This window comes from Vidua chalybeata, chromosome 5, assembly GCF_026979565.1.
Source record: "Vidua chalybeata isolate OUT-0048 chromosome 5, bVidCha1 merged haplotype, whole genome shotgun sequence".
NCBI classification, from domain to species: domain Eukaryota; kingdom Metazoa; phylum Chordata; class Aves; order Passeriformes; family Viduidae; genus Vidua; species Vidua chalybeata.
Window position 1 is genome coordinate 15,441,165 of NC_071534.1, and position 14,025 is coordinate 15,455,189.

The window sequence follows — 14,025 nt, forward strand, 5'->3', positions numbered from 1 at the left end:
TGTTTGTGCCTTTTGAAGCAAAATTCTTCACATGTAAAATAACACATAATGGAGATCAATAACATAAATTAAAAATTTTATTTTAACAACCATGTTTATTTTTTTTTCCCCTGGGAAGTGCATTATTTTGCATAACACTGCACTTTAGAACCCCTTATTTTGATCATTTGTTATCACCTTGACAATGTCTCCCTCCATATTTTTCCCCACACCAATTCCTCATCCTTTTTCTCATCTCTTAAAATGGGCATCTCCAAACCAGTGGTTGCAGATCACCATCTCCCCCACATCAGCTGGGACAAAGCTGTAAAATGTCCTGTGACTCTACCTAGCAATGTATCTGATATCTGTTCTTTAAACAATTTTTCTTTGATTTTTTTTCTAGAATATTTTCTAGATTTTCCCCCCCCCCCCTCTAGATTTTTCTAGAGTATTTTGGTAATTGTCAGGCAACATATTGCAAATACACAGTAGAGTTAAGATCTGATTTCAAGTAGCTGTGCTCTAAGCACATAATTCTCAATAGTTCCTCATTTTTTGTTTTGGCTATTCAACTGATTTTTAAATATTCATCTCTTGTTTCAAATTCAAGGTGTGCTGTGATCGATTTCTGCACCCTTTTTTTAAGTATCAGGCTTTTTACAATTGAGCAAGATAGTTAACCAACAATCACATCCGGAGCCATGCATGGTGAACGTGCATATTTGGTTTTCCCTGCCATTAATAACTTCAGAAATGGCAATTAATTTCTCTAATGGCTTTTTAATATTTTATTTTATATAATCTTCTGTGCTGTTACAATCTTCCTTTTTCCATCTGCTAAATCCAAAAACTTATCCACTTCCCTTCTACTGCTCATTCACCCAACAAAAATTGTGTCAGTAGCCAAAGAAGCCAATCCCAGCACTGACAGGCTGAACAGGACCAGCAGTTTCTTCAAGCTTTCAGGTCACTCTTCTGCACTTCCATGACTTAGATAAGACATAGGGCACCCTGGTTTTTCCTAAGGAGACAGAGTCAAAGAAAACAAAGAGGGAGGGGAGAAGAAGAATAGTGAAAAAGAAGGAAAAAACCTTCTGAGTGGAGAAGTCAGAAGTAGGAGTAATAGCACAATATGTGGTAAAGATAAAAATCAACTTCTGAAATGAGAATCATGCCTTGCTGCATTTTACTGGTTATGAGGACCACTTGGGATTTCTCAAGGTTTTCCTGTGCATATGGATTACTGCAATTATTGGAGTATACCCCTAAGTAAGGAAAAGAAGAATGTGGTTTCCATGACAATGTGGTTCTTGTATCCTAAGAAAGGGGAAGGAAGGAAACTATTACCACCCTATGAAGCCACAGTTTTGTCTAGAAAGGGAGATGTTCTTCTGTTCCCTGCACACAATACAATGAAGGTGGAGACTGGAGGACCAGGAATGCACAGTGAAGCCTGCACTACAACAAATTGCTAGAGTGCTAGCAGCTTTGACCTAGTTTGGTTGTTCAAATAAGTAAGTTGTCAGCTTTGCCTTTTGCTGAGACTGTTATTAGCATCTTTGGGTTTTTTAACATTTTTCTTTTTTATTTTTCCCAAAACATTCATCAAATTCCAAAGGTTTTCTCTAGTAAAACTCTTCAAGCAAGATTGCTAACAGAAATTACACTCTTTATATAAGCTCCATTAACTCACATACCATGTAGAAGATTCCAAACTGTCATTTGTTATGCTTTCTACTTTGTGTTCAATGTTCCCACAGACAAAATGTACCTGATGATGCACTGTGATGTTCTGGTATCCACTCACAATCCTGCTTTCTCTCTCAGCCCCAGTGTTTTCGAAACTCCAATTCTTGTGTGTCCATCAGTATATTTTCCAGTGATGCATAGGTTTCTGTCATGCAAGAAGTTCTCAAAAACTTTACAAAAGCAGCAAAACATACAGAAATTTCCCTTTATACTTTCACTACACATTCTGACAGTGTTTTCAAGATGAGCTCAGTTTACCTTGTGTTAACTACTGGATAAAAACCAATTTCTATTCCTTCTTGCCTTTGCACCCTGATTTTCCTTCACCCTCTGATTTTTCAGTGCTACACCATTGCAATCTTTCAAAGTTAGAGAACAGCAAGCACTATTTAAGATCAGCAACATTAGTACATTCTGAAGTGGCAGAATGTTTGGGTTTTTTTCCTGTCTTCTGCAGGGTCTTCTGTATATTTTTTATTTCATACCTTATTCAAGCACCAAGGTCTTGGTCTTAACAGCAACTCCTCCCCACACTCATCTTTGGTTTCATTGTCCTGTTTCCCCATTGTAGTAAGTTGGCCTGCACTTGTCCATGAGGTCTTTATTGGAATGCATGAAAGTGTGATGATTTCCAAGTTAAATTCATTGCATATAGACTCATTTATAGTTTTGTAAAACCAATACATTTAAAAGTCTCCCCATGCTCTTCACAGCATAACTAATTTCTTTGCATGTGCCTTTATCTCATGATGTCTTTGTTGTGTTGCCTAACTTCAATCTATGATGCTTCTTCCTGTGTTACTTTCTATGAGTTTGACAATTCCATATTTTTCCTGTCCCTACATTTAATTTAGCTTTATTATTATCCATTATGACATTTATGATTCCTTTTTTAAAAAAAATTGAATGACAGTTGCTTACTTCTAGAATGAATATGATGTGAGAGTCAGTCCTGATTTTTATATTATAACTGTATATTAGAATATGTGATTTTTTCGACGTTTGTCCCAAGAATTTTCCTTCATAGGCATTATGTGACACGTCTATTTTGAGGCTAATTATTGACAATTTCAAAATTCTAAGAAATGCCGTATTTTAAACCACGTCAGACCAATAGTGAAATTCTTGAGTCTACTGCAGTCTTTCATCACAGCTAGAAAGTTAGGATACTTGTAGTCATTTGGTAGACATTCTGTGGTATCCAGACCTACATTACAATGGAATACTTAGATTAGTACACAATCTATTTGGATTTTGGAGTGTCCTGATATGTGTCTAAAGATTTTGCTGCACAAACCCTCTTTTGAGATTACTCTGAAACAATATATCTCATAAACAAAGAGAGGTTTATTCTGCATACAAACTTAAATCCTCTTCCTTTTAATTACCAAGTCTTCAATTACCTTCTATTTCTAAGCAGAACCTCTCTCAGTTTTTGCTATTGCAAAGTTGAAATTATTCATTAAAACCAGCCAGCCTCTGCTTTTTCCAGCTTTCATTTTCCAATGTTATGGTCTTTCTTTAGTACATTTGTCTGGCAATCCCTTCTGAGGACAAGTGATGAGAATGCAGATCCCCTCTGAGAAGGAGTTTATTCTTATTGAAAGCATCCACTGGATGTAAAACCATGCTATAGGAATAAAAATGGAACAGATTCAACTGTTCAACTTTTTACCTAAACAGAAAATGCAATTCAGCATGGCCATTTCTTGTCTATTTAATTTCAAAATTCTTAGGACATAAATATTCAAGCCCTGAGATTTCTCCAACAAGTTTTTAAAAGGCTCCATTTATTAGACAGCTCACATGACAACTCGGAGGGAAAGCTGCCCAGCTGTGTGCTGCGTTTAGTACTGAATAACCTATGCTAGGCTAATAGGGGAAAGCCCCTTAAATCCCTCCTCCCACTAATCCCCCAGGCACTGATGTACAGTGTCACAGTCCTCTTTACCCAGAATTGTTTCAGCTTTTCAGCTGTTAATTTCACACGGGATGCCTGATCACTCCTTCCCTTGAGAGATGTAAATGGATTTTTCTAACAACTTCTTAAACTTCATTTAGGTAAACCAAAATACATTAGCACAGAAGGAGATCACTGAGCCATACAGACCTTGCTACAAACCCATTACACTGGACAGAAATTGTATAAGGCAAAAACTATACAGAAAGAAGACCTGTGAGTTAAGATGCCATTTGATAACTCATATGTTCTTACTGAAAAGCTCATTAAATCTTGCGCTGTGAACATCACAGAGTGAGGGTACAGACACAAATTAAAAGGAAAATAAAACACAAAGAGCAGATGGAGTGTTGGATATGTGTGAATGGGCAGGAAGGAGAGCATACAAAATAGCTATGAAGATTAATCAGAATCAAATATATTCAAGTTGCAGCAGCTGTTCAGGATTGTGGCATCCTAAAGACCACACCCAGTAAAGGGCTTCCCTCCTCATCTAGGATTTGTGTTTTTTCACTGATTTAGAAGAATTAATTTCTGCAGCTACAGGAGGCTCCATCACTGATCAGTGATGCACCTCAACATGCCAATAACAATGTATGTGACTTGCCAAGGCAAATAGGTATCAGCAGGTGACTTGGGTGGATGACATCAAATTGAGGGAAGCAGCTGATTCCCTCAAGGCCAGGGCTGTCTTTAGTAGGACTCTGAAAGGCTGGGGACATAGGCCAGTGTGAATTTCTTCCAATTCAATTAAGGCAAACATAAAGTCCTGCACCTTGGATATTATAACCCAAGCAGCCAGGAGCTGACTGGGTAAAAGCAGCTTTACAGAAAAGGTCCCAGTGAACACCAAGGGCAGGCTTGAGTGAGCGATTGCTCTTATAGCAATGAAAATGAGTGATACACTGGGAAATATCAGTAACAGTCTAGCTAGATCAAGGGAAGTGATTACTGCCCCCATCCCCTTCTGGCACTTGTGAGGCTGCCTATGGAGAGCTGTGCACAGCCCAGGGCGTTGTGAAACAAGAAAGATACCAACAAACTACAATGAGTCTAGTGAAGAGTCACCAAACGAATAGAGAGCTGGAGCACGTAACAAACAGGGAGACACTGAGAAAGGCTGGTCAGCCTGAGAAAAGGAGGTTACAGGATGATCTGACTTATGTCTTCAGCTCCCCGTTGGGAGGGAATAAAGAAGATGGAGGCAGACACTTCTTGGAGGTGCACAGCAAAATGATCAAGTTACAACATGGCAAATTCCAAGGAGGGGGGTATGTGGAAATTCTTACCAGTGAGGGTGGACAACCTGGTGTGGCAAAGAGGTCACGGAATTCCCCATCCATGATGAGACTCAAAACTCATCTGGACATTTTGCAAGACGAGCTTCAGCTAAGCAAGCTGAAGGGGTGGCAACTGGCATCCAGGTACAGAGATGTGCTAGATGCCAGCCCTGCTCCTGCCTATGGCTGTAATGGGCCTCTTACAGGTGACTTTCACCAGTCATGTTTTAGCAGCCACCAGGGACAAGCTAAACACAGAGCTGATGCAATGATGAGGAAACTGTGCAATAAGATTGTTAGAACTGGACATATGAAATAGCTGCATGTAGATCCTGAGGAGGAGATGGAGCTTCCACAGATCTTGGAGCATTGATAGTAGTTCCCAGTACCTGTTCTGCTCTCATTTGCATGTCTCTGTGACAAATTAACAAGGATTGTATCTGCTCTGTAACTGCAAATCATTGCAGCCTCATAATAGTCCATCCCCTTCAAAACAGCCCTTTTGCTGTGCAGACTCACACCTCCATGTCCCTTCTTGCTCCCCTTCTTAAGTATTTTTGGGTAATTCTTGTTTGGGGTACATAAAGATGTCTGAAGCTCAGCTCCCTGACCACAAGGGTTAATGAACAGAAGGAACTGAGAAATTGCAGGCAAAAAGATCTAAACTAAGTGTGTGTGATCCTATAAAATGCAAACAGGCAATGTTTGATCCACCAGAAAGTCTCCCAGCTTCAAGCAAACAATTAACATCTTTTGAATAAAATTTGAACACGCACAGCAAGTGCAGACCAGCCTGGAAACACTGGTTTTGATCCTGCTCTGGGAGCTTTAAAGTCTATCACCAGATCACAGCCCTACGGTATGGCTCATTACACTACATCTAAAGTCTTGAAATTGTTATGAGACTGTGGTTGTTATTTTACAGTTTTCAGGACAAAATTTATATCTGTTGCATCCACTGAGAAACACATTCAAATGTTTAAATGAGTAGGCCAATTCTCAGAAATGCATTGTTTACAGGTCACTTATATTTAGAAGTCCACATAAAGGAAGCTGTTTGCTCTTTAGCTATGACTATCTGAAAAAGCTAAGCTGGGGTTCATTTATGCAAATACTAGCAGCAGTGGAGGCCATTAAAAGGGAGCACCATTTGCTCCAATCGCTTGTTTATTATGTGGTGTTCATTCTTCATCTCAGAAGTCAGCAAATTAAATATAGTTTCTTGTCTAATGTCACTGTGATACAAATTTACAACCATGTTTCTGCTGACCGGGTCAGCATCAAGCCAGATGGTCAGCCCATGTCCTTCTGCCTTTTGCTCTCAAATCTCAAAGCAGCTGGTTTCCATTTTCCTCGTTCCTTTTTTAGGTAGGTAAGGAGCAGGTGCTCCGGTTCCTTAACCTCAAGCACTGCTGACACCAGCACTTCTCAGGTTCCCGTAAAAAGAAACTCTGCGTGAACGACATGCAGAACTACAAACGCGGACACCCGAGCTGGCGGTGCTGCTCCGCTCCCCCCGCCTCCCGCCGGGCAGTTCCCTCCCGCGGCAATTTCCAGGGATCCGTGCCCGTAGCTCCGGTGCGAGTGCTGCGGAGCTGTCTCTGTCTCTGTGGAGCCTGTCCCGGTCCCTGTCCCGGTCCCTGTCCCTGTCGCGCTCCCCCCCCCACACCCACCCGCGCACGCGCCGCGGGCGGAGCGGGAGGGGCCCCCGCGGAGGGCCATGATACCCACAGCTCCTCGTTAGTATAGTGGTGAGTATCCCCGCCTGTCACGCGGGAGACCGGGGTTCGATTCCCCGACGGGGAGAGCTGCAAGAGTTTTTTTTTAATTTGCCCCGGCCCGCACAAACCGTTGACGCCGGCGGCAAAAGGCGCCGCTCGCCGGCAGGAAAAATTCACATATTGGCCTCCCCGTCGGGGAATCGAACCCCGGTCTCCCGCGTGACAGGCGGGGATACTCACCACTATACTAACGAGGAAATGCCTTACAGGGATATTCGCGGGACTACCTTTATGCGCAAATCCGCACAACCACGTTGCCACAGGCCGATCACGGATGTTCTGTTGCGGGCAGAGGGACAGCAGGGGCGACCTCCGGCATCGGGAACACGGACCCACGGGCCTGCGAAGGGCGGCTACAGCGCGGGAGGCGAGCTCGGCACCACCAGGGAGCGGGGGCGGAAGGCCCTTGCTGCTGCGGTCCACTAGCGGGGGTGTGGGTGGGGAGAGTCAACGTGCTTGCGCGGGAAGGCGGTGACGGAACAGTGGCGAAGCAGAGGGGCCGGAGCAGGGGTGCGGCGGCGGACGGGCAGGGTCCTGGGCCGCGCCGGCCCAAACCGCCCCCCACCCTGCCCCTCCGGGCAAAGCGGCTGCACTGCCGGCGGCGCGCGGCGGCCCAGTTGTAATGCTCTGCGTGGGGCTTCCCACCAGGACCTCGTGGCGCAACGGTAGCGCGTCTGACTCCAGATCAGAAGGCTGCGTGTTCGAATCACGTCGGGGTCACTTACCTTTTCCTTTCTCATTCGCGTTTTACCGCCTTCCTCGCGCAGGAAACCGAGGAATGTTATTATTGGTTGGTTTTTTTGTTTTCCCCTACAGCTTAGGGTCTCCTCTTTTGCTTGAGGCTGAGAGGGCAGCACGACACAGAGGGCTCAATGGGAGTCAAGGCAAGATCCCATTGGATAAAATGGGCATCTTTGTTTATGGTCTTTGTGTGTATAGGACTATCTGATTACACACTTAAACACAAAAGGCTTACTTTATTAACGCAGCCTCCAGTGTGGAAATGATGAGAAAACTTCAGGAAGTTGTATAGAAAGAGTAACTTTAAAGGGGGCAGAGGTCCCAAAAATGGCAGATACCATGTTTTCAGTACAGAAATTCACATAACGAGGAGTAAAAGTAAAGGCAGCAAATGGTCTGGTGGAGCCAAGAGTTCAGAGAGATGTTTGTCTTGAGAACCCCGCAGAAGAACGAAACCCTGACAGGGAGAGAGAGGGGACCAGGGTGCCGGTGGGGGGAACCCTCGAGGGTGATGGAGTTAGGCTGAACAGAAGAGTTTTCTCAGAGTAGCTATTTCCACATGCTGAGGTTAACAGGTACCCATGGCAGAAAGGCACAGAGAGGACTTAGCTTTGATTTAGACATGAGATAGCAAGTCTTAGAAATAATACTTTAGCAATTTAGATGGACTGGAAAGTTTGACACTTGATGAAATTTAAATGGAAGGAAAACAATAGTTTGTCAAGGGCCTGAATTGTGAAAGAATGCCAGAGATACAATTCTCACTTTGTAATAATTATTAGTGTTGTAAACCATAGAAGAAAATGAGTACAGAAGTCTTAGAAATAAGATTCAGCAGACTCAACAAATTATGCAGGGGTTATTAAACCAAATACATTGGCTTTTACATGCTATTGTTTGTTCTATATACTCTTAAAACCTTTTAAATACAGAAATTCTGGATCCTCCTTAAGTGATTTTTTGCAGTACTTTGCTATTCTTATAATTACAAAATTAGCATATGTAGTTTAACCCTGATATCTCTTTTGCCTTGACTTAAATCTAGCCCTCATGTCATTGCACAGGAGATCATTTTCTCCCTTCCTTTTTATAGGTACTTCTTACATATTTGGAATTTGTTATGCCTCTCTATAGATGTTCCAGCATAACAGACTATGTTTGCTGGGCCTCTGATTATTTTATCGCTTGCCTCTGGAGCCTTTCCAAACAAGCTGCATTTTTAAGCGCTCAGAATTGGTCACAGCATTTCAGCTGACTCAGATTTTACCAGATCTGAATAGACAAGGAAAACTGCCTCACATGCTATGCTGACAGAATTCCATTTAATGTGGTTAGTCCTTTTTTTTTTTTTAATGCACAATCTGTTAGATGGACGCATTTTGTATGAGATGCATAATCTGTTAGATGTTTCCCTGGTCCCACACAGCATCTTATCTCTCAGCCTCATCACCCACCAGAGAGCTGGATGTAAGAAGCAGTAGCAATCTGTTTGCATTCCTGTACCTCTGCCAAAGCAGGTGCCCCGCTCTAAACATTCCAGATTGTTGCCAGACAATATCTCTGGCTTGCAGTAAGGGTAATATCTGCTTATAGGAGTCAAAGTTTTCAGAGTGTGGTTTGCAGTACTATACCTGACATGTGCAGGTTGTCACAAACCACTCCATCTCGGTCTGCCCTGCCCATCGCTGTCTGTGCATTTCCCTCCTTCCACTTGGATCACAACTTGCAATGGCATTGCAGCAGCTGCCAGCTCAGCATGTGAATCTGGTGGCACAACTACCAGATCCAACACAGGAAAAGCACCAGGAGTGCATGGCCTGGGACAGCATAGAGAGCAGGATCATCCCCTTCAGCAGCACCCACAAATACTAGTGGTTCAGTTTAAGATTTTGTCAGCTGTTCTTTAGGGGGAGAGGTCACTGTCCCTAAATCAAAATCATCTAGTGATGTTTCAGAACTAAATGAAAGAATTAAATGTGCCTTAGCTACGTACAAACTCTCCCACTCAATTTCCTATTGGTGAAGTGGGGATAATAGTTCTCTTTGACCTTACAGATGTTTTGTCAGGTTGACTCTATTAATTCTGAGGCATCCAAGTATGCTAGTGGGTATTTGTCTTTCACCAGCATTTCAATAGCCCATGTGCTTCTGTTCTTTTTGTCTCTTCCTGACTTTTAAGTACTGCATTTTGTAACCTGACTGTTCTGTTAACACAGATGTTTTTTCTTATGGAATTGTTACTAGATAAACAAAAAAAAAACTACAAAAACTTAAATCCACTTTAGCTTCAAAAAACAGTGGAGCTGAAGTTATATATGGTAAATATAGCTTCTGTCTGTGTTTCACAGAAATAAATATCCAAATAATTCTGGTTTGGAAATGATTCATTGTAGGAAACCACCCTGAAAACTGTCCATTTCATTTCTGCCAGCATACTTTAGCAGGAGCTGACACTTCTGTTTTCAGTCCTTGTTGGTATAGGCCTTTGACTATCATAAGATCAGCAGTAAGACGTTTTAAAGCAGTTGTACAAATTTCTTTCCTTGCCTGGGGACAGCCATACAGTGCTGGGCATCCCTTTATTCACCTGTCTGTTCACTGTCTCAGGTGACACTGGCAGAGCAGCATCCCCAGTGGCTGCCAGCTCTGGAACTGCTCTAAAAGCAATATGCTCCATTATGTAAGGCATGCTTGCTTTCTTATCACTTTTCCCTTTCTACTTAAAAACAGGCATTTCTAATGAAAAAAACTAGAGTTATTAAAAAGCCACCTAATTTTTCTAAATTAATCAAGATTGTGGAAAATAAATAATTGTTTCTAGAAAGTATAGTTATGCTGTGCTATAATGATCAGTCAACTGCTTATTTTATTTCTTGTAAAGCTTTCCAGTTTCTATTGCATTTCTCAAAGGGAATATAATTTTCATAGTGAAACTTACCAAGACTGAATTAATACTTCTTACAGCTTTTACATTTCCTTATCAGCTCAGTCTAAGACAAGAGCATGTCTGTAACACGTGCTTAAATGACTTTGCTATGAATTTATAGTCTTTATGTTATCTATTGTGAGACAAATGTTACATATGAATGCAAATTATGCATCTATACTTCATTATAGGCCATTTTCCAGACCCTCCACTTAATTTAGGTGACTTTTTTGAATGCACATATATAGAATTTTTTTTTTTTTTCAGCATACTGCAACATAAGGTATTTGTCTCATTTTTATAGGTGGCATTAGAGAAATCACAAACTTAGGGAAACTCGAGCCAGAAATCTGAGACAATTTTAAAAGGCATTCAGTATTTTCATGTCAAAGATGAATGTATGCTTGAAAAATCTCTTTCTCACGCTCAGGAAAGCTAAGAAATTCCAGACATTTGGGAGGGTCCTACAAAGGAAGGATTTTTGGCTTCTCCTTTCAGCATATTTCACATTTTTAGGCAAGCTTACAGCAGTTTTTTAACTACCGGAAATGGCCAGTCTCACAACATTTTCACTTTTTTTCCCTAAACTTTGCTTTTGTCAGCTTTTATACTGACAAGTAAGAAACTGTAACTACCTGTTTCTCAGGTAGAGGCAGGTATTCTGGTCTTTGAAAACCAGAACTTGCAGTTAGGGATAAACATTCAAGTACTGGAAAGCTTCACAGAAGGCATGGTAAAACAACAGTTCCATGCTCCAGCCTTTACACAGCAAATTACTGCATAGGCATATGGACCAGAGACTTCATATTTGTGGGTTTTCCCCCCCCCACTGTAACAACATAAGAAAGATCTTTTGAGTTCATTCATAGTGAACTCATTTCCCTTCATCCCTCTGACTGCTGCCTCGTGCTACAAAAGGTGATTTCCCTTTTCCTTCAAACAGAATAAACAACAAAGGTGCAGATCCTCTGCTGTATTAAGGTCTAATTGTGGTGACACCTGCAAGTTCCAGTGTCAATCATCATGTACTTATTTAGGTGGTTCCTTATACTTTCCCTGTCTTTACCTTGCCTGGAAGATGCCTGTTGATCCTAAAGTGCGACAGTAACAAATGTAGAACCAATAAAGGACAGTTTTGTGCCAAGGACTGCTTGGCTTCCCAGAGAAGTCTATTGCTCCAAAGAAGAGTGACACTGAAGTATTATATCGTGCTTCTTTAGGTTTGGCTGCTTTGGAAGCAACTAGAGGTAACCAGTAAAAGAGTTCCATGTCAGTGCAAGGCAGTTATATCAGGATAACAACATAATAGAGAAAGTAATTCACAATAAATACATTTTTTTTTCTTTATAGTTGGGGGAAATTACTTTCAAAATTTAAATGGACTGTAAATATGAACTTTAAGCAATGTTAATGAGAGCCACAATGTCAAGTGGCTCCACAACAACTGTACCGGAGTTTGAACAACAGACAAAACATATGATAAGTTCCTGCTATCTTTATGCTTCTATGCCAGTTTCATCTGACAGCAAAAGCAGAAAAACACAGAACCAAGATAAATCAGCCCATCCATTTGTTATGGCCAAAGCTGAACTGTGAGTGTAACTGTAGGGATTTACTACTTCACACTGTATTCCTGTAGGGTTTTTTTATGCTACACTTAATGCATTAAAACCAGGCCTGCCATCAATGTACTTAGGCTTCAAGCTCAGCAGTTGTACTTCCTTCCATTCCTGAACTGTCACTCACAAGAAAAGCCAGCACCAGCTGTATTGCAGAATCTGAACAGTACAGTGAGTTGTAAATTGTGCCTGCACTAAGAAGTACTGTCAAAAAATAAGCTTCAGGGCTATCCTACCATTATTGTCTATGGGGATGTTAGATGGTGACTGCACCAACTTTTTAGACTGTATTTTCACTATTAACTTTGGCTAAAATTTCCTAGACCCAGTTCCCCCTTATGCTGCTTTAAAACATTTCAGACCTGATAGGAGTTAAAGTTGTTATTTTTTACATTAGTATGATAGCTGAAGAATCTCTCTAAAGTATGCTGTGCAACTCGTTCCATATCTGGAAAAGAAGCAAATTCTTAAATGTAGAGGAAAGACTATTTCCCAAGCCACCTAAAAGCTTTTCAAGGTGAAAAATACTATCTATTCTTTCAATTAGTACTAGCAAATTCGAACAGGAATTAAAATTCCTTTAAGCATTTCCAAAACACCTGTCATGCAATACCCATATACCTGGTAAAATTTTGGGTAAAATAGCTGAAGAACCATCTAATTCACTCTATTCAAGCTTAAAAGTAAGTGATATTAGTCAATCCACATTGATTCATTACTTTTTACTGTGTACATGTGTGGTATTAATGGAGGAAGATGTTTCTACCCACTGTTCAGCCTCGTTGCCAAACAAACTGAACAGGTTAAGTACGTACACCAAGAACCAAGCACTTTCAGATCCAAATTATAAAGAACTTCAGATGACTGCCACCTCCCAGAACTACTGGCACAACGAGGTAAATTAAATGCCCCAAGCTAAGCTTCTCCCTCCTCTTAATTACACCACACCAATTCTTCAGTGGGAAGCATCAAGCTTCCTTTGGGTGGGTCCTTGCTCTGTCTCGAAATTACCTACCACAAAAAATAATCCTCATCGTCTTCATCTAGCTGACACTGAGGCTATGGTAAGGTAAACAGGAACATCAAGCACCACGACAGCTTCATGATGCAGCACACGACAGTAGTGGAAATCCCTTTTCCCAGCAGCAACTTAGAACTCTTTCTGGAACACAAAGGGGAGTAGGTGCAACACCAATCCCGTTTCAGATCCATGACTGATGGAAAAATTAAAACAGCCACATTTAAATTCTTATCTCCGGTATACTGTAAGGCAGTTCTCAAACGCATAGGACATGTAGCAAATCTAAACACTAAACCCTTCCCATCTTAAAACAGAAGCCGTGCGTGTTCCCAGCAAGCAGCGTGTAAACACAGAAGGATTTAACCCCCTTGTTTAAAGACTGTAAGACTGCAGTGTTGAACTCAATCGAACTTCCCCAGCAGGGACACACTTGTGGCATTTTAGAAGTCGACTTCACAAATAAATAAAACGACTGTGCGCCTTTCAAACTCTGCGGCACTATAGATGCGAGTTCAGGGTTTGCGTTTAAGCCACCGCAACGGCGGCAGTCACACTAACAGATTAGCTATCGATCTCCCGTCTGGATTTCTTCTGGAGCCCGCTAGCCAAAGGGTTGGGCGAGGGCGGCTGTCCCGAGGGAGAGAGAGCTCCCGTGCCCGCCCGGCCCGCGGTGCCGAGCGCGGGAGGCACGGCCGCCCGCGGCGCGCTCCGCCAGGGCCGCAGGTGCCTGCGGGACAGAGGGGGCAGCAGGTGTCGCGGCAGGACACCGGGATCACGGCAGGTAACTGGGATCGCGTTAACCGCCTCCCGCGCTGCTCGCGACAGGGAGGGGCGCTCCCGGCGGCGGGGACACACCTGTCAGCCGAAAGGGCCCCGGGGGCACCGGGACCCGCGGGAGGCTGGCGGCGCCCCCGCCCTCCCCGGCGCCCGCGAGCGCCGCCCCGCGCGCCTCTCCCGCCCGAGCCG

At 42.6% G+C, this 14,025-nt stretch overlaps 2 long non-coding RNA genes and 3 other non-coding genes across 5 annotated transcripts; 2 read left to right on the plus strand and 3 right to left on the minus strand.

The window, feature by feature from the left end:
• Positions 1-746: 746 nt before the first annotated feature.
• On the minus strand, positions 747-7,379 carry LOC128787864 (uncharacterized). Its single transcript, XR_008430880.1, has 3 exons — positions 6,980-7,379; positions 1,754-1,876; positions 747-1,003 (listed from the first exon to the last, which is right to left on the minus strand). It is a non-coding gene; the product is annotated as an uncharacterized LOC128787864 (long non-coding RNA).
• On the plus strand, positions 6,706-6,777 carry TRNAD-GUC (transfer RNA aspartic acid (anticodon GUC)). The gene has a single exon. It is a non-coding gene; the product is annotated as a tRNA-Asp (tRNA).
• Positions 6,878-6,949, minus strand: TRNAD-GUC (transfer RNA aspartic acid (anticodon GUC)). Its single transcript has one exon. It is a non-coding gene; the product is annotated as a tRNA-Asp (tRNA).
• A 21-nt stretch (positions 7,380-7,400) lies between the features above and the next one.
• TRNAW-CCA (transfer RNA tryptophan (anticodon CCA)) lies at positions 7,401-7,472 on the plus strand. The gene has a single exon. It is a non-coding gene; the product is annotated as a tRNA-Trp (tRNA).
• Positions 7,473-12,410: 4,938 nt separating this feature from the next.
• Positions 12,411-13,999, minus strand: LOC128787865 (uncharacterized). The gene is made up of 3 exons (XR_008430881.1): positions 13,915-13,999; positions 13,054-13,200; positions 12,411-12,486 (listed from the first exon to the last, which is right to left on the minus strand). It is a non-coding gene; the product is annotated as an uncharacterized LOC128787865 (long non-coding RNA).
• Between the last annotated feature and the right edge of the window lie 26 nt (positions 14,000-14,025).